The sequence below is a fragment of the Erithacus rubecula genome (genome assembly GCF_903797595.1).
Source record: "Erithacus rubecula genome assembly, chromosome: 19".
Taxonomy (NCBI): domain Eukaryota; kingdom Metazoa; phylum Chordata; class Aves; order Passeriformes; family Muscicapidae; genus Erithacus; species Erithacus rubecula.
In genome coordinates, this window is record NC_136671.1 from 6,548,301 (window position 1) to 6,573,288 (window position 24,988).

General features: G+C 37.4%; 1 protein-coding gene across 1 annotated transcript in view; it reads right to left on the reverse strand.

Annotated features, from left to right (window-relative positions):
• Nucleotides 1–24,988, reverse strand: part of ARVCF (ARVCF delta catenin family member) — a 245,823-nt gene that overhangs the window by 201,858 nt on the left and 18,977 nt on the right. The gene's annotated exons all lie outside the window — the stretch shown is intronic.

The following is a 24,988-nucleotide window of genomic DNA, read 5'->3' on the forward strand; positions in this document are numbered from 1 at the left end:
TGAAGAAAGGAGTAGGCCAGGCTGCTTCTCTTTTTAGTACTTAAAGCATAAAACCAATAGGTAATGAAGTAAATGTTTTTAAGCATTATAAAGCTGTACTTCAGATGGGGGGAAACCTGAAACAGAGTTGCACAGGAGACGAATAAGCTGAAAAGCTCATCTGTTAAGGAGAGGGAAATGCCCCTCTGAAGAAACCAGTTTCTGGATTCTGTCTCAGACAATTCACCTTCAGATTAATTAGTGTGCCAGAAAAGATGGAGCTGCAGCAAGACCCCATAGGGACTGTTGCAGGGTACAATCAGATTTAGACTGGCTTATGAATATACACAGAGTAAACTTCTTGTATCTACAACCCACACACACTACTGAAGAATTCCAACGATTTCATGCTTGTACAGCTTCTCCAGGATGTGAGCTATGAATGTTAAGGAGAAACAACCCTAACTTTGACTGCCAGATGAATGGGTCATGTCTTACTGATACCCTGGGTGCTCCTGACAATCTGCCTGTTAGGTCTACCTGATCCTTAACAACTATTTTCTCCAAGTCAAATGCAGCCAGGTATTTAAGTCAGCTCTCTATTTCAAAAAGGTAACTATCCATCTGCTCAGGCAGCTGAGTAACCAGACTGGAATACCTGCTACAGATGCAGTTTGATTGTTACAGCACCAAGGAGAGAGAAGCGACAAAAAGATCTTTGCTAGTGCTATTCAAATCACACATCTAAAGAATTATATTTATATTCTGAATAATAATTTCAGACTGCAGAACCAGCATGCCACCAGTATCAGAAGAAGTCAAGCATAATGTTGTTCAAATAAAAAACAAAAAACAAATGAACAAACAAACAAACCTCCAAAACCAAAAAACTAAATACCTGATTTCCAGTAAATGAAGTTTATTTTATTTACCATCTTTATTTTTGGTCAAAAATGACCATAAATTCAGATGATCTGAAATAGTGATTGGGTTTATGCAAAATGCTACAGCATTGCTGGTGAGCAAAACAGCACTGCTGCTGCAGCTGTCCACCCACAAATCTGTGCAACTTGCAGCAATACCACACTGAATTTTGCTACCAGATTTTTTTGTGTGCATTCAGGTTGGAAGTGGCCACTTTACTTTCCCAGGATGAGAGGGCCCAGGTCAGTGAACAGTGTCTAACCCAGAGCAGCAGAGCTCCTTATCACAGCTGCTCCCTCCACACAAATCAAAGTGAAACCCTGTCAGTGCAAGGCTGAGACACATCAGCACTGTAAGGATTTCACTCCAGTGCTGGCTCTCAGCCACCACAGCAGAATGGAAAACATGCTAAACCTTTTCACTCTAGTTATACCATTGTGGACTCTTCCTGGTGCACAAATATTCTACTAATTATGGCTATGGCACACAACAACAATGAAAGACAATTTACAGAGTTGTTTTATTTATCCTTAAATTCCTCAGTTTATTTGGAAAGGAAATTGGAATTTATATTGTCAGCTATATCCTGCCTTTTTTTGAGCTAAAAGGAACAGAAGCTGTGTCAATATTCTTACTTTGATTAAAAAAAGTTTGTTCCATGTAACATGGAATTATACAATGCAATAACTCACACTTCAAAACAACTACATGCAGTTTAAACTGAGAATTTCGGTGGTGTCATTTCAGTGGGATAATTAAATATGTAACTAAATCTCATCTGTTGTTACTGGAACTAGAGCACATGCTTTAACACAGTGTTCTTACACAGGTACAAGAACATCAAACCCAAAGTGTTTTCCTATACCCTATACACACCCTCCTAAGAAAGGGCTGCTTCCAAAATCTGTATTGAGTAAACTGCCATAGAATCGTAAGGTAACACCTGAAAAGTCTTCATGTAACTTCTCATGTTTACACAAGCAAAAATCTGAAAGTAGAACTTGTTTCTTAGACCTTACTAAGACACAGAAATATTCCCAGAGGCTTCTTGCACGGCTGGATGCCTGTTCTGGCAGAACATCATCTTGCTGCCACTGTAACTTCCAGCAGAGATTTCACTCCCCTAACTGGGATACACAAGCAAGGCACATCCTTCCTGCTCACTCAGTACAGCAATTCCTTTGTTCAACTGAAGGTCCTTACCCTTCCAGCCACATCCCAGAATCCCAATCCCAGCCTGGGGTCACAGCAGTAGAAGGAAGCACAGCTATGCAAACACTGAGTGCAAATAGAGGTATCTCTGCCCTGCCCACCTGCCCCAGAGCAGCCAAAGGAGAGCAGCCAACCTCTGCCACCTGCTCAGGACAGACACAGGCACACCTCAGAAGATGCAAGAATTCCCCTTGGTTCCTGCTGAGAAGGGAGGGAAGGTCTAATTGCTGGTGCAAAAACACCCTGAGGCTTTGTTTCCAGCACCTTGCCCTGAGCAAGAGCAAGCCCTGTGTAGCAAGTAATTAATACCCTAAGGAAAACTGCAGTGGACTTCATCACAGTTCTGCTCTGCATTTCCCTCATTAACATCAACTTCCACTGACTTTCAGGGAGCTGATAAGTAGTTCCAATATTCCCATGTTTGTAAGAGACAAAGAACCAACAGAAAATTCTCAATCACACCTGGTTAGAGACAAAGAAAAACTGCCCAGATAAACTAACACCTAGGTCATCTAGCCTAGATAAAATGCTTTTAGATTCCAGCATTATGAACTGTCTGCTGGAAGAGTTATAAAAAAGCCAAATAGCAATTATTTTATTTGAACAGTTTCACAGAAAACAAACACTCATATTTGCATTGCATTACAGTGCCTTCAAAAACTAAGGAACGATTTGCCATGTGCAGTTTTATCAAATCACTAACAAACAATATGGACACAGGGATTCCTAGGTTAGGTCTGGTCCAGTGACAGCAGATGAAAGATTAAATCTTGAACACATAACACACTTGCACTGAAGGGAAACCACATCCAGTGGTCTGGGTAACTTTTTATAACCTGCTGCTTCAGTTTAAGCATGAGTAGCTATATAATTACAGACTATGGCAAATACATTTAATTTACATAAAATCATATATGGATATTTCTGAACAAATTAAGTTGTTATTACATTACAAATGAAAGATGAAGATATTTTCTACAAAAGCTTTTATACTATTTGGCTTCTTTGCAACTTAGCAATTTTGTTCAGGAAAGATGAACACACAAAAAAGTGCCACATGTACAATTATTTGTCTTGCTGAAAAAATGTTAACTCCATTGCAGCTGTGAGAACATTCAAAGCATTTATTACATAACAAATCCCTGAGTTCTGTTACATAACAAATCCCTGAATCCCAATCACATTAGTTACGTACTATGCATATTTTTTCCACATAACTGCACACCTGACATTTCAAAGCTCTGGCTGAACATTTTTATCTTATAGCCCCTTTTTATTAAAAAATACATACTGCACTTTACACTAAAAAATGCACATCTGTTTCCTTACTGTCTATTTTTTGCTATGCTTAAGTTAAATTTGCTTCCAAATCTGCTGTGTAGATTAGGTCATTTATGACATTCATATACACATGCTCCATATAAATATGATTAATGAATTGCAGAGACAAAAATCTTAGCACAAGATTACTTCTGAATCTCCTGAAACAGTGAGCCAATCACAGATATTATATATGTAAAAATAAGTATATACACACACACTTTCACCATGATAGATACCTTTATAAACTATGAGTACCAAGAGGCCCATCCTTTCCTGCTGTTAACATCTTACTATTTCTTTTTTCAGAATCTAATACTATAATACTCAGAATCTAATACTCTCTAATACTCAAAAATATAAATTTAGATGTCATTTTAAGGGCATGACCTTATCTTCAATGTCATCTGGGTTAGGAATATTTACTGGTGATCTTTCAAAAGGAAGAAAAACTGGGTTTGGAAATAATGTCATAAATTACGTCACAAAGTCATAATCAGAGCACCAGCTTCAATAACATCGCAGGCACTAGAAAATTGGATCTCATGAATCACACTGTAGCTTACTGCATAATCAGATCATCATGCATCAAAATCATGGAATATAAACTTAGGCCATAACTTAAGAACTGCAGCAGGTGCCCTCAACCAGCATCCAGTGTGACCTTCAGAAGAGGGTTAGAAAATCATGAGACAGACACACAAACCAATTTCTGAAGCAGGTGGCTATAAACAGATGAAGAGAATACTGTAAATCAAAACACTAAGTTATGCAAGAATACTTTATATTTAAACCATCATTAAGTTGATTTCTTTATTCAACAGGAAAAATTAATATCTGATTTGCTTTTCTTTCCTGTGAAATGTAATAAACACACACATACATTATTGAAGAAAATTATAAAGCAGGTAAAGGAAAAAGCAAGGTGCTAATTACAGGTTGAGAGACTGAAGTATTTATATACAACCACAAAACTCCAGAAATTAAACCTAAGCACTGCCATATCAGCCAAGATCGAAGATGAGTCAAATCTGTTTGCAAAGTTCCATGTACTGTACATGTTCCATGTACTGTTGCACTCATTGCCATGGCCTGCATAGCAGAACCTTACACCTCTCTGCTGGGGACCCAGTCACTGAAATCGAGATACATATTTATAAAACCATCCAGCTTTTAAAAGCAGCTACCACATCTGAGGGCTTCCATCAGAAGCTACTGAGCACCTATTCTAAGTCAGTAAAAATCCTTTGTTATCAATGGTCTACAGCTTATTGTATTGTGCCTAAGTATTCAGAGATTGGTTCCTCCCTTCTCTTCCCCTATGCACACCCAAAGAACGTAGCATGCTCAACTAAAGCATAAAGAAAAGCTGAAAATGCCTACAATTTCCTGAAGGAATAGAAAGATACAGCACAATTTGGCTCCTGTCCAACTCAGGAACAAAAGATGTGCTTGAATTAAAATACCCAATTCAAACACTGTTAAACTTGAAGAAAGTTTCAGTCATATCCCCACAACTTCAACGTAGTCATGATTTAAACATGATTTAATTCTAAGATTTGCTTATCTGCAGACAGCTTCAAAGTAGTGGAAAATCAGTAATTTAATACTACTTTAAAAAAAGAGACAAATTTGCCTCTAAAGTCATTGCGTAATCCAGTGCTCAAAAAAGGAAGAGAAACCACACTTGTTACATAATTAAAACAATACCGTAAGCTAATTTCTCTCCAGTTTTAATATGACACTAGTAAAAGACCTAAGCAGGCATTCAGGAACACAACATTCTTAGCAGAGTCCTTTCCCCAGGCCTTCAGAGTTTATTTTTATGTAAATCTGCAAAGAAAACTAAGCACTAAAGCATACATGGGAAAAAAGGCAAAGATTCAACTAAATCTGTAAAACATAGAATGCATGTAGTAAAGAACTGATTATAAGTTTTAGTTGGTAGCAAGTACAACAAGCCAAATAATAAAGTGACTGGATGTTAACCTTAAATTTGCACTGATTATAGGAGGTATATTTTTCTAAATACTTCAGTGGCTAAATATAAATTGTACTTCTTCATGATGCCAGCATTTTAGGATGTGAGGATTCTGTTAATTGTCCTCTTTTATCTAAAGGTAATAATGTAAAACCAAGTTAAATTAAAGTAGGATTGGTATAATGCAAGATGATTTTAACACCATACTGTAGCTAAATCTGTTTCTTCTATATGAGTATAAATTACCAACTCTTTGAAAGAAATGGACAGAACAGTCCACTGAAAGGGCAGAAAAATAGTGGGCCTTCCAAAAAAAAAAAAACAAAAAAACCCAAAAACCCACAACAGAAAGCAATTTAAACTACCCTGGGCAAAAACATGCTATATATTTATATATCATGTTATTATAAAGAAAAAAAACAACTTACAAATTTGAATTGGTAAAACAAGGTACTAAATTCAAGAATATTAATCCACTTTTGAGACTGTGGCCTTTCAGAGATTGTGAGAAGGGGAGACAGGCATACAATTGATGCCTAACAATAGCAAAAAGGAACTACAGCTTTAGGACAGAATACAGAGGCTGTATTTTGAATTCAAACTCAGAACATGTAAGCTACCCTTTGAACCCTGCCAATCTCAACAGCACTGTTGTTGTATCAAATTCCAACAGAAAATTATAGTAAAAATATTTTTACCATATACCACTTCCACAGACAAGGATTGCCAGTATCTATAAACTTAAATCCATAAAATCTTTAAAATATTATTAAAGCCATTACTGCTATCCCTCTCCATATTTCTCTCCTGTATAAAAAAAGTGTCATTAAAGACTCATATGGTAAAAATGAAAAGTGCAATGCTGCAGGAAATCAATGGAGGAGCGAGGGGTAGAATAAAGACCTCTTGGCTCTGAACTCACTAGACCATAGCTCCGATTTCAGCAAGTCGTGCTGTGTACTCCAGTGAGTCACTAAGCTTTAAATGAAAACCCAAGTGTTCCTAGAGCCCTTGGGCAGTCCAGCTCCTGCACAGCACATTCCAAGGCTCTGGGAGCAGTCTGACAAATGCATTCTAGGAACTGAAGTGGAACAGGATGCACACACGCTGCAGGAATTAAAGGGTGGGCTGAATGCAGAAAAATTCCAAAGCTCACAAAGCCTGGACAGCCATTCAGTCATGGCAAGGGGCTGCACATCAGTGTAATGGCAAACACTGCCCTGCCCTGAGATCCACACTAATACCTACAGATACCAAGACTTGTCTGTCCAGCCCTCATTTCCTAAACACACCATCTCAAACCTTCCCACTCATCTCTTCCACAGTGCCAGGCTCAGCAGTTTCAGGGGCCAGGGGGCTCAGACAGAACCTGTGACTGTTCTGTCACTGTTAAGTCATGGTAGCCAGAAGCTGACAGCCCTTCAAGAGTGAGGCTGTGTGAACAGGCAGGTTCAAAAAGCAGATGCAAAAGACCCCATCTTGCTCCTCAATAAAAATTCTAGCTTTACAAAGCCTTTAGTTATCACAGTCCTAAAAAAGCATTTAAAGGCTCTTAAATCAGAACGTTCATCAGATGTGCTTAATGACTTAGTTGCAGTAATTCCTTTCTGAATTGCCTCTTCACCGAGACAAATTAGACTATGTAGTTTTAAAAGTTCTGCTGATAACTTTGGTGACTTACAAGTGCCCAAGGTATGACATGTTAATTGGGTATCATCCAGAAAACTAGAACACCTTGAATATATAGCACTAGGTGGACATTACAATGAAAAGCTGAACAGGTTCCTTTTCTCCCAGTCTACTACAGGATGAGTTCTGTTACACACTAAATATATAAAATCAAAGTGCATCATAAAATCTAAGTGTCTGCTCCAATAAAGCCTTTCCTGTAAGATGATTTTAGCTGACCATATGAAAGTGGTGAAGACTGGAGAAGGCATTGAAACTAGATAAAATTCTTGAAACTAGATAAAACCTACCATACTACAAATCAGTTTACACTAAAGTAAGTAAACTGGACTTTCAGAGTATATACAGGTTAATTATATCTGCAAACAATTTAAATTAACAAATTCCATACCTTATCCTAATCTTGGGCATTTGTGATAATCCTGAAGCTCTAGCTTTCCTGTTAGGTACCATTTACACAAATGAAGGATTGTTTAGAAAGAAAGTGCAGTACAACATCTCAGTTGTACACTACTTTGGCTTCTCCTTTTCTTTTTCCTTCAAGAATAACAAGAGAGAAAGTCCAGGACCAAACAACAACGTTCTGGTGAGATTTTCTGCATTTGGGGTTTTTTTCTTCCATTTGTAAGAGTAAATAAATTTACTTTAAGAGCATATAAGAGAGATTAATGATGCATCAGTAATAATATTTTGCTTTTCCATGTGATTAACCCTGATTATCTTTCTTTGGACAATAGGCTGCATTACACACAAAAAGCAGAACCTTGAAACTCAAGGCAGACATTGTATTATTGTCACTTCTTCAGAAAAATCTACACTAGCATCAGAAAAGAGGCATTGTTTTCTGAGATGGGGGAAGAGAAGAAAAGCAAGAGGAGGATTGATCAAACAGCAAAAAGCATCCAAGAAAAAAGAACCTTCTCTAAGAAAAATTAACTACACACAGTATCAAATTGGGTTGGAGGGGAATATTGTTGTGGAAATATAGAGTTTCCTCAACTTTTAGAGCACGAAAGAATGATTATTCCCTGAAATTTGAGGATTATTCTCCCTAAGAAACTGTCAATTAGCATAACTTTGAGCCCAGTAAAACTCTTCCTGACGACCAGATGTAACTATGGCAACAAGATCCAGGAACCTACAATAAATATGATACAGTGTCAATAACCCAGACTTTTTCATGTAAATAGATAAAGCACAAGGAAAATAGAAAACCATTTCCAATGGTTTAGATTCAGTTTTTAGATTTCTTCAATGCTAAGAATGTTAGCAAATTCCTGTGACTAATAAAATTAAGAGAAAATCAAAAGAAAAGAGGACAACACATCTCTCATGGAAGAACTATTTAGAATTTAAGAAATATTAAGATCTACCACATTTGTGGATTTTCGCCATTAAAGCTGTGAAATTTTATAAACAGATCTAATCTCTATTAAAGTTCCATAAATAGGTTTGAAATTGTTTCAGAACACCTACTCATTTAATAAATGAGATCTTTCTGGTAGAATCAAGTCAATTTTAAAAATAAAATAAAGAGAACCAAATTTTCTTATTTGGCTACATCTTCCAGTGCATCTGTAACGTATGGTATTTTCATATATGGGAACATTAAGTCAGAGCTTTATAGAACCACATTTACAAGTGTGAATCACTACTTAGAAGTTCTCTCCCCCATTCAGCATAGTATGGGAACTTCATAGAAAAGAAATAGCTGATAGATGGCACAACAAATATATTATTATCTGGAGGATATCTGTACCCTAGAAAATATAAAAAATAAATCCTTCCCATCACCTAAAGCCTCCCATCTCTGAAAACTAAAACAACACACTGTAAGTGCACAAGTCATGCAGATGGTTGGCAAGAAGTAACACCCTATATCAGGAAACACAGAATAATGTTTGGGATTGAACATGGGGATATATAAGAAACAACACTTCCATGTGAGGGAAAACTCATGAGGAAACTGGAGGGAAATGGATAGAGAGAAAGAGTCTTATAGAAAATATAAATGGAAGACAAAAATTCAGGAAAAAAGGGACTGAGGATGGAATGACAAATCCTAGACAAAATGCAGACATGACATCAGGGAAATGAAGGCACTTTACAAACAGGAGAGCAGTGAGCTGAAAAGCGATAAAGTCACTGCCCACTGAAAGGATCCTAATCCCAACACCATTTCTGCCTCCCTGTATCTCCTTCCACTTGTGCCTAGCTATGAATAGCTTACTCCCTTCTATCCTAATATAAATAGCTCGAAGCTGCTGTACTAAATCCCAGCAAGAGCTTGAGACACATGCTGGCCTGGGGTACTGAATGAAGAAAACAAAGATGATTCCATCTCTATATATGTGGGTCTTCAGGAGGACAGACAGTCACTTTTTACCCTCTCAGACCGCAAAGATTTGCTAAAGCCTTTCTTCCTTCACTAACATACTAAAAGGAACCATTAGAGTTGGGTATTATCTCCAGTTAATTGCTGCACTATTCCCTTAAGTCATATATTCCTTTAAGGTAAGAACTGCTTGATGCAAGACTAAGCATGCAGAACACACTGTCTTAGTATCAGCCATTGATGATGCATATTTTCAGAGAAAGCATAAAAGGTGCTTAAAATTATTTTACATTATTATTTAAAAACTTCTTTTGCCAAGAGCCTTATACTAGATCTAAAAAACTCCACATTTGTTAAAATATATATATAGTTTATCATTTTTACATTTCTTGCTATTCAGTGACCTATTTTCTTATGATGAAACAGATTAACTATTACTGAAAGCACATTTGTACTTATGTTCTGCTCATTTGTGTCAGCTCTGCAGCCATGACATCCTGGACCATGCCCCCATCACATCTCAGCCTGAGGGGCTTCAGCTTCACACCACATTCAGACATCATTCACTACATACCCTTGGGAATTCAGGTGTCCTTCCCCCCTCCAGCCCATAGCACTGAGCCAGCCCACACAGTCAATGCTCTGTACATCCTAGACCCCAAAGGTCCCCCTGCCAAACAACAAACACACACGACCCCTAAAACAATAACACCTAACAGAAAAACCCCAACAGCAACACCCCCCCACCCCCCACCCCCATGTCTGAGCTAAAATATCCTGCTTAAAACTACTGAGAGAAAAGTTAAGTGAAAATATTACACTATTTCATTTTATGTCCTAACTCAGGCAGTGTGAATAATTGATTTCTCGGTTCGGCAGACTGAACTGAATTTGAAATATCTCATTCTCTTGCTCAAACCCTCTCAAAATTTCATTTTGACGTGACATATTCCATTTCAGACTTGCAACAAAAGCTGTGAAATGAAGGCCGGATTCACAAAAAAGAGAGGAGAAAGAGGAGCTCCCCTGGATGGAAAGGCTCTGGGGGGCTCCTCCTTCTGTGCCTGTGACTCCAAGTAACAGCCAAGCCAAGGCAGCAGCTCCCTCCTGGTGACAGGGGCTGTCCCAGCCTCCCTTCCTGCACTCCTGCTGTCTAACACCAGCAGCATGGAAGGGAGAGACAGCTTTTTGGGTGTGCTGCCCCATGGATTAGACTAGATCTTCCAAAAAAGTGAGCATTCAAAGTGAACCTTCCAAGTGTGCTTTGGCCCCATCACTGGATCTTTTCAAAGCAAGCAGCAAGACAACTTTCTGAATTCACATCTCATGATACACACATCTAGTCTGGAGCTAACTCAAACAGAAGACTGCAAGCAAGCTGGGCCATTTTAAATATCTTGGAAGAAAGCAAGGCAAAAGAAACAGAGTGCCTGCAGTAAGCACCTGCCTGAGATGGAAGGGGGATGATTTACAGCCTCTGTGCTGAAATGGGTTTCCCCTCTCCCTGGGCCCTGATCAGCACATGTTGGGATGAAGGGCAAAGGATGCCTCATTTTCTCTGGTTTGTAAATCTCAGTACTTTTATAGCTGAATCTATTCAAATTTTTCTTTTCTTTTTTTTTTTCTTTGTGCAGTAGTAACATACTGTATATTAAGCACCACTCCTGCCCAGCATTTTCCGTGAGGATGAAGTGTTCATGTCCACAGAAATCAGTTATAAAGCAAGATCCTGTGTTTTCAGACATGCTGCACTTTGCAGCAAGAAATGAAAAAGCAGGAATAGTCAGTTCTCATATGGAGGAGGAAAGAGGACCAGGATAAAACAGGAACATGAGAACAGTAATTCAAAACTTTCTGCTTTGACCAGATGCTGAGGCAGGTGACAGCTGACAGGGTAGCTGACAAACACCAGGCTAGATGAATACATCAAAGTTATGATGTATTTTAAACATGTTCACAGGACTTGCGAGTTCTCCCACAACTTCTTGAATCTAATTTTGTTATTAAATGACTAATCATATTAAAGGGAAGAAAGAGAAAGCTCATTTCATTAAAGGATTGCTGAATGAGTAGAAATACCCACTGGAGTCCCTAAAAATACCTGAATGCTTATATACTCAATCCTGAACTGAAAGTAGGTGTGCTCCAGACTTTTTGAGATAGTAGCTTTATTACTTAAGTAACATCTCTATTCCCCATAAGACAAATGATTCATCCAAGGTCACAACCATTGATGTGTCTTGACATCAGGTTACACTTGGTGACAGTTCACATGTCTAAACTTAAAGGTGAACTGTGCCTCAGAACAAGGAGCTGCAGTGTTACCACATGACACAGATTGCCATTGACTGATGGTCTTTGGCTCCAGGAATCAGAAGCATTTTGTACATCCTTCTCTTAAAGTGCCACAAGTCCCATGTCCCAACCCTGATATCTATCATTCAATATATGCTGCTTGTCATGACATCTAACCTCTGTAGCACAGTACAAGTCTGTTAAAAACAATTAAGTTTTTGAGAACTTGAAATTAATACAGATCCTTTTTCACAGAATATACAGAGACAAATAAGCTGCTTCTATTGAGGAATAACAACTGTAAAACTAAGAATTGTTCCATACTTGTTCCAGGTTTTTATTCACAATGCTGATTATTTACTCCTTAACAGAGCTCAGACAAAGAATGTAGTTTTCCCTTATAAACTGCTATTTCTCCTTAATTTCTAAAGAAACTCTTTCAACAGCATACTACATAGCTTATGAACACTGAAGATAAGTATTATCAGGTTTTGCCAAATTAAATACTGAATTTATTAATAATTTACTGGAACTTTTAGCAGCATGGCTAAAAATAGCCCTCCTGTCACATCTTAATCCACATCAGATGCTGTTGTAATTATCCTCAGAATCTAAATCATTATAATAAAACCAAAATAACCAGATTGAGTAGAAGTTAAAGCCAAATTTTAACCTTTGAAAGTTTTCTCACTTTCATGCAAATCCCTGCCTGCATATTGAAGGCCACTGGAGCAGAGCTAGTTAATTAGAGATGCTAGCAAAATTAAGAAGAGTATCCATGCAAGAAAGTAAGGAAAAAGAGGCATCTCTAAGCCCCTCTTTCCACATGAAAGATTTTAAATCACGTTCCTTGCTTTCTTTATAATCCCTCCAGTTGTCTTTTTTTCTCTCTACATGGCCCCCACCTAAATACAATTGCTATGGAAAATAAGCTCATTATAGTGCACCACGGGTAAGCAACTGCAGTCAGAAATGAAGCAATTGATCCAAAGCTCCATATTAGTGGCTGCCATTTGCAACACGAGGAAAGTATGATGACATTCCCCATAGATAGTGACCTACACTGAGAAGAGACACAGATTTCTCTTGAGGAGTTTATTCTACCAATTATGATTCCTCACATCTCCCAGCCCATCTTGCCAGAATCTCAGCTACAACATATTAATATCAATTACTGTGGTTATATTACAATAGATTCTTTTCCTTCTACATTAAAGCTAGTTACACAAGAAATGTGGTTGAGAATTCTGTGATCACAAAAGAGGCAAATTCATCAATATCTATACACCGCCTTCTCTTCAGGAAGTGTTAACACAGTTACTCCCTATTTTAAGTTATTTTACTTTGCCTATACAGATGAAGCTGACAAGCAGCCTCCTTGCATTTCTTCTTATTTAATTTTGTCAAGGAATCTGTACATGACTCAGCTGAAGTCAACAGGACACAATTAATATGATTTTGTCTCAAGTTTGTCATAAGAGATTTATGTTGCCATAACAGAGATTTATGCACTAATAAAGCTGTACTATTATTAAACTTTCCAGAGTGCACAGTAACACAGATTACAGAAGTCATCTCCTACGCAGGAAAAGCAAAACCTGCTATACAAACATTTGTACATGGTGAGCATTAATACAGCTCAAATTTCTTTTAAATAATGTGTTCTTATGCAGCATCTTGTGTAAATTGAATAAAATCTTGACCTTTGCTTCTTGAAGTACAATCAATACACTCCCTTTGTTATGTAATGAACAATTTCTTTCCAAGAAAACTGTTTTTCCTTAGTCTTTAAAATGCACTAACAGACTTTCTGTATTTATACTTATATCCCAAAAATTCCTAAGAAGTTCACCAATCACGTTTTCAGTGATTTATCTTTACATATCTTCCCTCATTTAAAATATTTGCCATTTCAGACTTTAGCAAGCTGAAATAACAGAAATACAAAGAGGGGTAACAAACCATTAAAAATAAAAACCTTTAAGGTAAGTTAATAGGCATCCTCAGTGCTCTTAAAATCACTCCTGTAAATAAGTCATCTCACAATAAACCCATGCAATTCACTGGATTGTATACAACAAAATCCAGCCCAAATTATTATAAAAGCTCACATTTGATCCATTTGTCCAAAGTATATTCCACTCCAACAACATGACTGTCTTTCTCATGCTGCTGTTACAGCAGCAAACCAGCAGCCCTGCCTGGTAAGGAACCTTACCAAGCAAAAGAGAAACACATGCTTTTGTAAGAGAATAGCTCATGGAATTCTTAATAAATACGTTGCAAATATGCAGAAAACCAAATCAAATTACTGCCCTGAACATCCTCTGATCCCAAGTTCAGACAGTGATTTTTGTGACAGGGATCCATTGAGATCAAAGTATATTTTCTGATCTCATAGAGTTGCTCTCTAGAACTAGCAAAAAGGAGACTGCAAACCAGAAAGGGACAAACGTCAGGGGAAAGGGAGATCATATTTAAAATTCCTTCCATTCCACTGGTATAGTAACCCAGTAACCTCGTGTTCAGAAATTGTTGAGCTTCTTAAAGAGAGTTATAACCAAGATTCCCAAAGGGATTAAGAAAAATGGGAGGGGAGCCAGCAAACCAAAGCTTTAGGTACCAAACATTCTCTTCAGTAACTCACAAGGCATGAAATTGGCTCACATTATTTGGCTTTCGTCCAAACCATGTGTAATTTGTCAAATCCAGAGAGAAGCAAAACAATGTATACAGAAGTGACACATGTAACGCTGATACTTCATAGACTTCAGGATTAAAATACGTAATTGCTTTCTTGGGAAAACAAATTAAACACCATGTTAGTGAGCCTTTTATTTTCAGGTAGGAATGCCATTTGCTTCCTTTCCAGAGCTCTGTGTAAGACATCATGTACTCTCCTTCCCATTTCACGTTTCAAGCCAAATGCATAATGCTGCATGTCCACTCATTTCCATAAAAATCCCATGAACAGAAAGCACAAAGTAAAAAAAACCCCACTAAAAAAATGAATTCTCTTCACTGCATCATTTTATCTGATTGTACCACAGCATGTAAATCCAGCTCATGTATAAGCCAACACCTGTATTGGGACTAAGCTTATTTCCTGTGTGTCCTTAACTTCTCCCAGGGCACTCTGCTCTTAGAGACTGACTCAACCATCAACTTTTCAGAGAGGAAATAACAGCAGGGAAAGCATTTAAGAGACAATATGGCACTTAGTGAGCCAACTGTGATATGTGGAAACAGGCAATGCCATCTTTGTAGTGTTTCCAAGAAGTGCTGTTATTAACTACTGTAAGCCCAGTCCTGTTCCAGGCAAAATGGTTTCCTACTCTGAACAGGGTAAAAAGTGAGAAAGTGCATGGGATTTCATATACTGCTTCACATTGCTTAATTTGCAAACTAAAAGGCTGGTTCCTACACCTAACTTTAAAATTTTACAGAGAGTGGTGGGAAAGCCATTTCTGATTATTGTACAATGCTAACACTAATAGTAACATTCATACAGCTATATTACCTTTATGCATAAAATAAATAGCTAGCAAAAAAAATGCTCCCCTAAAAGAAACATCACTGACAGTTTAGAAGACAAGTATCAAGTTACTACTATTGGGAAAAACCTGGCCTAACTTGTTTTTCAAAAATACTAACTTTACAATAGAGCTAACAGTTCCTTAACTTCGAAGTTAAAATTTAGGATTCACAAAACAATGGTCATGCTCCCCTTGTATTCTCTTCAGTACACAGGCTGTACTTTCCACTATTTTCAGAACAGACATTAATGTCACTCCAACCACAAAGTGCAAACAAATTTAATATCCCCTTCAAACTGCACTTGCTATAGAAAAAAAAATTAAAATCTAAGTACTCACTGTAGGGTGAAGAACCTTAGTTCAACCAGTGAGGACAGATGCACAAGCTTGTCACATTTTGGATCAACATGCAGGTGAAATTAGCAGACTAAGATACAGGCTATACTGCTGAACTAAGGGAGGGCTGAACAAAACCTTTCACAGAGCACAGCCAGTTCTCTTAGTGCACCAGCCAGCATCCAGAACAATTCAAAAATATGTCAGGATACTGGGGCATGTAGAAGCAAATCTCTTGTCATTTCTGCATGAAAAAAGTACTGCAGTTTCCCCAAACATCAAAGTCCTTTAATTCACCTGTTTTCTTAAATACTAGACAGGCTACCAGCAGAAAACTAAAGGCCATTACTACTATAAAACTAATCAGGGTGTATTTTCTCATTTGCTCCTAGGTAAGGGAGTTCTTCTCTGTGTGATGATTTTCTTGAGTGCCTCTTGAATTTCCTTCCCAATGTTTTTTGGCAGAAAACCTTACAAATGCAAGACACAGAGAAAAATGTGCATTTCTAAGTGCAACCACATATTCCTTAAACAATGTATCTGCCAATTCTAAATTAAATACAGGAAGACCCTCCAATAAATTTAGGAAAGGAAATCAGATTTCATTAATTGGTCCGAAGCAGCTCTATTCTAGCCTCATCTTGATTTGTGGATATAAAATGCACCTGTGGGCTGAACATATCCTGTGACAAAACTACAAATAACAACTGCAAACCAATGAACTTAACCCATGTGTTTGGAATTAACTTGCATTAATTGCATTCTGCTCAGGAATACCTGCATGAACAACAGAATTAAAAAGCATCTTAATGAGTTATCAGCCTCTAACAATCTTTTGAGCACTGACAAGTTCAGCCCAAACTGAACAGATAAATGAACTTCTGGGTCCCAGATCAAGACTATGATTTAGGACTGCATGATAACAGCCTTCTACACTGTAAATGGGTGGAGGTGGGTGGCTATATCAAAAGTAAAGTGTGTGTGAGGAAAAAACCCCTTTTCTTATCTGTTCCTTAAAATGTAAGGGAAAAAATTACTGAGATTTAGGAGAATTAGGGCTGTGACACTGGAAGCAGCTGATGACAGTGATGCAATTGGAACTGGGAGAAAGAACAAAAATAACTCATGAAAATGTAGCAAGGTAAAAATAAAAAGCTACTACCTGGAGTTGTAACTGTCAAAAAGAAGTGTGACAAGGTGGCTCGATAATTCTCAGATTACTGGATTCTTTATCTCTTGGGTTCTGTATCTTTCTCCTTCAACTGCCAGCCTTTCCCAGCAGCTCTTCTTCTTGACCTCACAATCCATGAATAAAACACAGTTTCAGTCTTGCACCCTGTCATCCATTCATCACTCTGCTAAGTCCCTTAGTTGGCTCTGCTTCCCAATTTATGCATCGTAAAATTCTGTACACGTTTAACAGAGCAGCAATTTATAAATAGCTTTTATTATACAAGGCAGGCTTGATGCTTAAACAGGAGGCCAGAGATACTGGCACTTAAACTTTTCCATTCTGCTGTTCCTCCCAATTTCTCACAATTAGCCATCCTCAAGGAACGTTAATGGGGATTTGTAATCACTTTTTTTCTCATTGATAAGGCTACTTATTTAATAGTGGCTAATACATCCTTTCCATAAGTGAAATAAAACAGAAATGAAGAGACCAGGCAGTCATCTCCCCACTGAGTCATAAATGAGCCACAGAGAACCATCTGTAAACAACAAATCAGGAATGTTTCAGTGACAGACCAAACCCAAGCAGTGCCACTGGAACAGCAGGGGAAATAAAGGATCAAGGCATGGATTTCACATCTAGAAACCAATTCTGTGTACCAGAAGATGACAGTCTTCTTGCATCAACTACTATGGTTTCTTGCCAGAATCAATTCAAGCCTGCCACTTTCTGCACACCTGAGAGGAATAAAGTTTTTTTAAAAAAAAAAAAAATAAAAAAAAAGGGGCTGTCACTGAGGAGAACGGCCAGTGCTGCAATATGCTGGAACAGACAGCTCAGCTCCAGATACAGGTGAAGTCTACAAATTTGTATGGAAAAGAGGTAACACAGCCCCAAGGATCTACAGGGTAGAGACCATGAGTTAGTAGCTTCCTTTTTCCTTGATTAATGTTATGCATTGATGGAATACCCTAAAATAGCTGAGCAATGAAGGAGGTTGTATGCTAATGTCTCTCCTTTACAAGATCTTCCTAACAACCTCTTCCATTCCTGGCTTGGTTTATTACAGCTATTGATACACTAGATACAATTTTTCCCCACAGTACAACACACTGCAACTACATTTTTTTTTAATTAATCCAAAACTGAGGCTTTATAGTGAAATGTAAAGTAAATTATAGAGAAATATTATTAAGAAATGTAAGAACTCAAAACACTTGCTACTCAATTACCACCTTCAATGCTACCTGAAAATATTAAAGAACATTATTACTGCTGAGCACACCGAGACCAGTTTAAGACACCCACTGATACGAAAAGTTGACCCTGCACTTAAGTATTTAAATCTTTTTAAGGTTCATAGCCCACCCATCTCTCCTTGAGGTATGATCTGACACACAGCCAAGAGGGAAAGCTGTTAAGAGCTCTAATAGCACAGAAACCCATTTGCAATTGCTCTTTTCATTTGTCCTCTACAAATCAGTCAAGGACCCATGGTCTTGAAGCAATACTGTTAAACTGAACTCTGGTATTGATACAATTGCTCAGCTGTACAGCTGCACGTGGAATTAATACCCAAGGACCAAGAAACTTCACAGCATCCCAGTAAAAGATTGATAAAGAGAAAAATGTGCAAAGAGCCTCAAAATTATTTGTGCTCAGCATGTGCTGAGCCTGTCTTCACCCAGGGCTGGGGGAGAGCTGGGGATGCTCCACAAACCTCCCAGGTTCCATTCTCTATTGCTCTGCCTTTGATTTGCACATTGCTGTGTTCAGTGTGTGCAGCAGGAATGTCACTGCACAGCAAAGCAGAGAGCACCAGGCACAGCTCAGCACCAGCAAAGGAGGGGACCCAGCACTGGGGAAGCAGCAAGGGAGAAAGCTACTGAGAAACTCCTCCCAAAACTCACTCACTCTTCTTCACAAAGATAAGGAAAAGAGAAAGGTGGCAGGGGCAACAAGGTCAAGCATCATTAATGTTCCATTAAAGTTTTCACTGATGCGAACTAAAACTCTCTTGCACTAAAATGGGCAGCTATTTGTGATGTTCATTTTGGTGGAAATCAGGACAATTTTATCCATCAGAGAAAGCCTTTCCAAATCAAATAAAGAGGGACAAAACACAAACTATAATTATTTTTAGGAGGAAATTTTTTACATTTAAATACAGAAATAATCACCATGGTTGTAATAGAAAATGACTGGGCTTAGCAACTCTTTTCTAATCAGTTCCAAACTGGGAATATCTACTTTAGAGTGCAGATGTGCAATTCTTTCCATGAAGAGGTCACACATTCCAAAAAGGCACAGAATAATATTATTAAATAGTCCTACATTACTTCAAAGCTTCGTCCCAATTTCTGGGTGATTGGCATCACGCAGTGAACAAGCTGATGCATCTGTAGTTTACTGCATTTTTCAGGCTTTTGAAAATGTTTCATAAAGTGAAAATGCTTCATAAAGTCTTCATCTACCAGGAGCACAAGTCTAAATATTCCAATTTCTGTTTTGAGTGTTTTAATTCTTTCAGGACATGTGAGAGAGGCATGTGTTTATTACTGGTCTGTTCTACTCATTAATATTGGAATAAGTAAAATAAGTATTTGTAACTACCCAGCAACACCTTTTGTAAAGCAGAGCACCTCAAACACTCGACTGTTAAGTAAAGTCTTGTTATATAGAAATAATATTTTTCTCAAAAGAGATGAAATTAGGAGAGTTTGTCTACAATAGGATTAACATGGAAATGTTCCAGAAATCTCTGTGCACCCGATAACCACCTATGACTACCTACATTATATTTACTTATGATTTTTAAAATGTCTAGTTCCATTTTAGAGCAATACTCTATGCCTGAGACAGTCTCATTACAAACATTACACTGTAACTGAAAAAAACAAAGGAGATGAAGTCCAATGTTCAGATTTCAGTAGGCAAGAAAGCAATAGCTGAAATTAATTCCTTACTGAAGTCCTATGACATGAACAGAATGCAAAGTGCAGCAATTATATTCAAATATGATGAACACCATAATTATGACTTCAGAGATAAGTGGAAATATTTTGAGAAGCAGTAGTTCAACTAAAGCCATATTTTAAAAAGGAAGTGCTAGGCTTTGCCTACTACAGAACAGTTGGGGGATTAACAATACTTGTATTTGTAATTGTTTATGTCTAACATGTACTCTTTTGGAATTGGAGAAATAACCCTCCCTGTTGAACACACCATCATTACCAATGGCTCTTATAAAGACATCAAACTTTTCTCTCTGAACCAAAGAGGAAGTACCAAGTGTTTGCAGGGACACCTCATTTTTCCTCAAAGACATGTAAAGATGAGGTCTTCAATATTTGTAGTGAACATCAATGACAGGAACTTTAAAAACATCAGAGAACAAACAATGAAACCTTTCCATGCAATATAACTGCCTTTGAGGTTATTAGAAGAGGGAATGTAGGCAGTTATTCTTCAGGTTTAAAATTTTGCAAGAAAATCAGGAAAAAATAAAGCCATTATTACAAATCTGATGGGGAAACTGATCATCTATAAATGAAAGCCCTTCTTCACACAATTTTCTTTTTTTTTAAGATATAGAAAATGATTGAAAGACAATGGCACTATCTTCACAAGTTACTGGACCAAAAAGTCACAAGAAGCTGAAGTTTTCAGATTTTCAGCTAATGTGATATTTCTGAACACATGATTAACAACAGGTATTTCTAAATTCATTTGCTTTGTTTTCAAGTCACTTCACTGCGTGCTAATACAGAATTTCTTGACAGCCATAATTTGAAAGCTGTTCATAACAGCTAGCAGGAAATTCTGTATCCATATCACCTGTCACTTTGAGCAGGGAGGACAGAATTTTCTAGTAATCTTTACTAAGTATACACCAAAACAAAAGAAGGTAAGAAAACTTATTTTGGTAAGTTTAACATTAAGTAGCCAGCTTGCAAGTCTATGTGTTTGAAACTGGCAAATATGGAAATTCTGTTTAAGCCAAAGCAAAAAGCAATCACATACATCTTCCTGCCAGTATGCAGACTTTGATTTCAAAGGCTGCCCTGTAAGAAGTATTCTGAAATTTCTGACAAGAACACAGCTTAGAAAAAGAGAAAAGAAGAATGAGTGTGAAGAGAGAAATAAGGATACACCAATTTGTCATACAGCTCTTCGAAGGAGAAGATAAACACAAGTTTGAGAAAAATGCTGAAGAAATGACTGTCAGCAGTGGGACAAGAAAATCATGTAAGCATGATGTTGGGTAGACCAAGCAAAGAAATGTCAGGGACTTTCCAAGAGATCAGGGACAGAAAGGTATGAAGTACAAGCACAACAAATTATGCTTCTGCAATCAAGAGGACAGTTTGCATTTCAGAAACAAATATGAAGCACTAGCAGAAAGCAAAGAGCAGGTGGGTGTTAGAAGAAAAGACAAAAGCACAATGTTATACAACTACAACAACAAAACCCACAAATGTGTAAACCCACACATAACTTCATAGATCCTAATTAGATTGAACATGGCTGACCCATAGTCCTATTTTCTTTCATATGCTCAGCCAACAAACTGCAGAGAATTCCAGCAGCTACAATTGACAGTGACATTTTAAGTCAATGAGAATCTATTTTACTCTTCCTCCCACAACACAAATGAATAGTAGTGCTAATGAAATTCCACTCCTATTAGAAATTGACAAAACACAATCCTGCATTTATCCCTTCCAGCAAAATCTGCCTCTTAACAAACTCAAACTATTCTGTAACACCCTGTGGTCACAACATGACAAACCAAAATGCCACCCGCTCCTGCACTGTCCTTCTTCCAATTAACTTGACTTTAGTGGTCCAAGATAAATTTTTATCTACTGTATTTTATACCTACGGTTTTGAATGAATCATATTAACATTTACCATTTTAGTCACAGACTTTAATACAGTCTGGTTATTAAATTCACATTTGATCAACTCTTTCAGACAGAGGATGGGCTTCTATTCATTACATCAAAATAACTTGCTTATAGAAAGAAAAAAACCCAACCCATATGCACTGTTTTCCAGGGCCATCTTCTTCAAATGCCAAAGAATTACACTACATACAGAAATAAAAAGAATTGATTGGATTTTGGACCAAGATGCAAAATGTAATCTCTGCATGCTATTATTCAGAGAAAAAAAAAAAGAGAAAATATTCTTATTCTCTTCATTTTAAATGAGTTCTCAGGCCAGATAACCTTTTCCTATTTAATTGTGGTATACTTGACAAGAAACCCTTTGGATCTCTTAATGAGAGCTGCACAGAGAAATAATTCTGTGTTTCAGGCAAAAATAGCTGTAATATTAATCAATCAGGAAAGAAGAGTGGAAAATAAATTTTAAAAAAAGAGGATTGTTATGCTGTGAGCTGCCTGTTCTCAGAAGTTAATCAGGGTGGGATCAGCTCTCAGTGTAACATCCCAAAAACACCGGATGATGCAGCAATGCTCTCACCTCATGTGATGCTATACAGAAAAAAGTTAGGCAAGCATTTTCCTACTTAAATCAAGCTGCCAGACAGTCCATTAGCCATTAGCAAGTATGAAAAATTCCATGGCATATCTGTGTCTGCTTGACAAATTCCATTGTGACTGAAGATATTTTTTTCCACATGCTCCAAGTTTGTCTGTAACTCCTGCCTTCCAGCCCACAAACATCATGACCACCACTGAGTACAGGCAATAGTTTGCTCAGCATCTAAGCTGCCTAACACAATATGGGCTCGCAAGTTCTCCCACATTTGAGAATTCACCTTCAGGTAAGATTAAAGACAGTAAAGAAATGTAGAATGGTATCTTCAAAAACCCATGGATTTTCTTATTTAGCTTCCTTCGATGTAGCTTCAGTACCACCTGAATGCTGTATTACAAATGTTACCACTTTCAATAAAAATAAACAGCTATTTTAGCTATTTTATAACTCCAGACATGTACTCCATCATCCAGCTACAGAGTCCATGCCTTCCAAAATTCTTTCTAGAATTTGCCTTCTGAACCTCAAGTATCAATGCCTCTAAGGTCTTCTCCTTTCTTGACTTATATACAGTCTTCCTCAGTCTTTTAGTATTTAAAAACTTTAAAACAGTATCTCATGCAGTGCCTTGTCAAGCTTATTATCCCACAACTCTGCTTGACCTGCAAGTCTGAATTTCCATTGAAATGGCAAAAATAATAGCAACTCTTTACTATATAATATTTATATAGTAATGGAAATAGTACAGAATTTCAATCTCAAATACAAAGGTAAGATCTAATTCAGATCTCATGTGAACTCTAACAGAAAAATTACTTCTGTGATGTTATTTTCAATTAAATGTCCCATTGTGCCAGAATAGTATGACTAGTTCTTAATTCCAAACAGCAAAGATTGCCATGAAAAGCCAGAGAAGCTTTGTGTCAACCACAAACTCATTAGCCAAGACTGTGCTTAGTACTATACCACAATATTTACTGCAATAAAGCAGTCCCAAGGTCAACGGAGGAACTCCATTCCACAAAAAAATCATTCCAGAAACATACCACAAACATCTTAACCAATGTTTACAGCCTTTAATTACCTGTAGTGGGTAATAAAGAACACTGCTCCAGTACTCCTACCTTTCACAGAGTCTAGACTCTCCAGTTTCTGTTAGAGAGAAGAACTTGCAAGTTTTGGCACAGCAAGATTAATCTGTGTTGAAATTTTAAACAGGATTTTCACTAACCTTCAGCTTCAGTGATTGGGAGAGAAACATCAGCCAATGAAAGACATAAGTCAAAGGATGAGTTGTATATGTATTTCCACCTGCTGGCAGAAAGGGTTTACAGAACAATATAATGCTTCTACAGCGGTTTAAGACTGGAATGAATCCAATAAATTAGTATAATTCTGTTTCAAGTTATAAGAATACAAAGCAGCATTATCCCTCAATGTCACTGGCACACATAGGGTCTGAAAGTCTGCTTTTGATGAGGCTGCATACCTCCAGATTAGGGGGAATAATACTAGTCTAACTGATGTTTACTTATTTATGTGTTTTTTAATAAACAGCTGAATGCTACCGACATGCATGCCAGCTTCCCAAAACTGTAAGTAATAAGCTAAAGTTACTAAATGCAGAAGCATGCAATGATAGTGTTTATTAAGTTCAGTGCTCTCAGTAAAGTGTTTTTCAGCTGGATTTTTATTTGAAATATAAAAAGGTGCTCTAAAGCTCCAAGGAATGAACTGTATTCACCACCTAATGAGCTGCTACAACATGGAACCAATTGTTCATATTTCTCCAGAACTGATGGCAGAGAACCATGATAAAAATGCCAAAAACCCTTCCATTGTATACAAATAGCAAGAATGAACCACTGTTCTGCACTACATCAACAATCAGAATTTCCAAGTATAGCCACCACACTCCCAACCTCAGTTGGGGACTTTTCCACACCTTGCACACCAGGCTTTCACTCGATGCCACTTGGGCTTCATAATAAATCATTGTTTTTATCAACTACAGTACCTGAAAGTTTAACCTTCAAGTCCCAAGCAGTGTAAGCTCAAAATTCCATGGAACAGATAAACTGCATCATCTCTACAGCAGAACTGTTCAAGAGGCATTAAGAGACTAGTTCACTGGTTAGCAAGCACTAATATTCTACAGTCCTTCCACAAAACTTAGTTGGAACATTAAAATGTCTGCTTTCTCTCCCTTCTGACCTTGATGACGTGTGACAAGGCTGTTTTCAAACATACTTCTAAACTCAGTTCCATTAGAAAAAAACTTCTTGAAGATATAATACTGCATTAACACATTCTGGAAAACATTTAATCTTTGTGCTGCCCCCTGTATCTATAAATACCCTGAGAGTGACGTGCAACTATCAAACATACAAACTTCCTCCAAGAATGCTGAAAATTTTCTTTGTCACTAAATGAAGTGTTACATCTTTGTGTCAAAATATCATCCTATACATGCATATAGAAATTGTGAAAAAAATTCCCAGCAAATATTCTCACAAATGCCTAGTGCCAAGAGAAGAAATACTCAAAACAAGAAGTACTGCAATCCATTACAGCATTATGAAGTCAATCTTCTGTCAGCTGTCAGTTCAGATTCTGTACAGATATCTATCTTAAGGAGAAGAAATACTTCAGGAAAGCAAAAGAATTGCCATACAATAAGCTGCAATTTAATTAAAAGA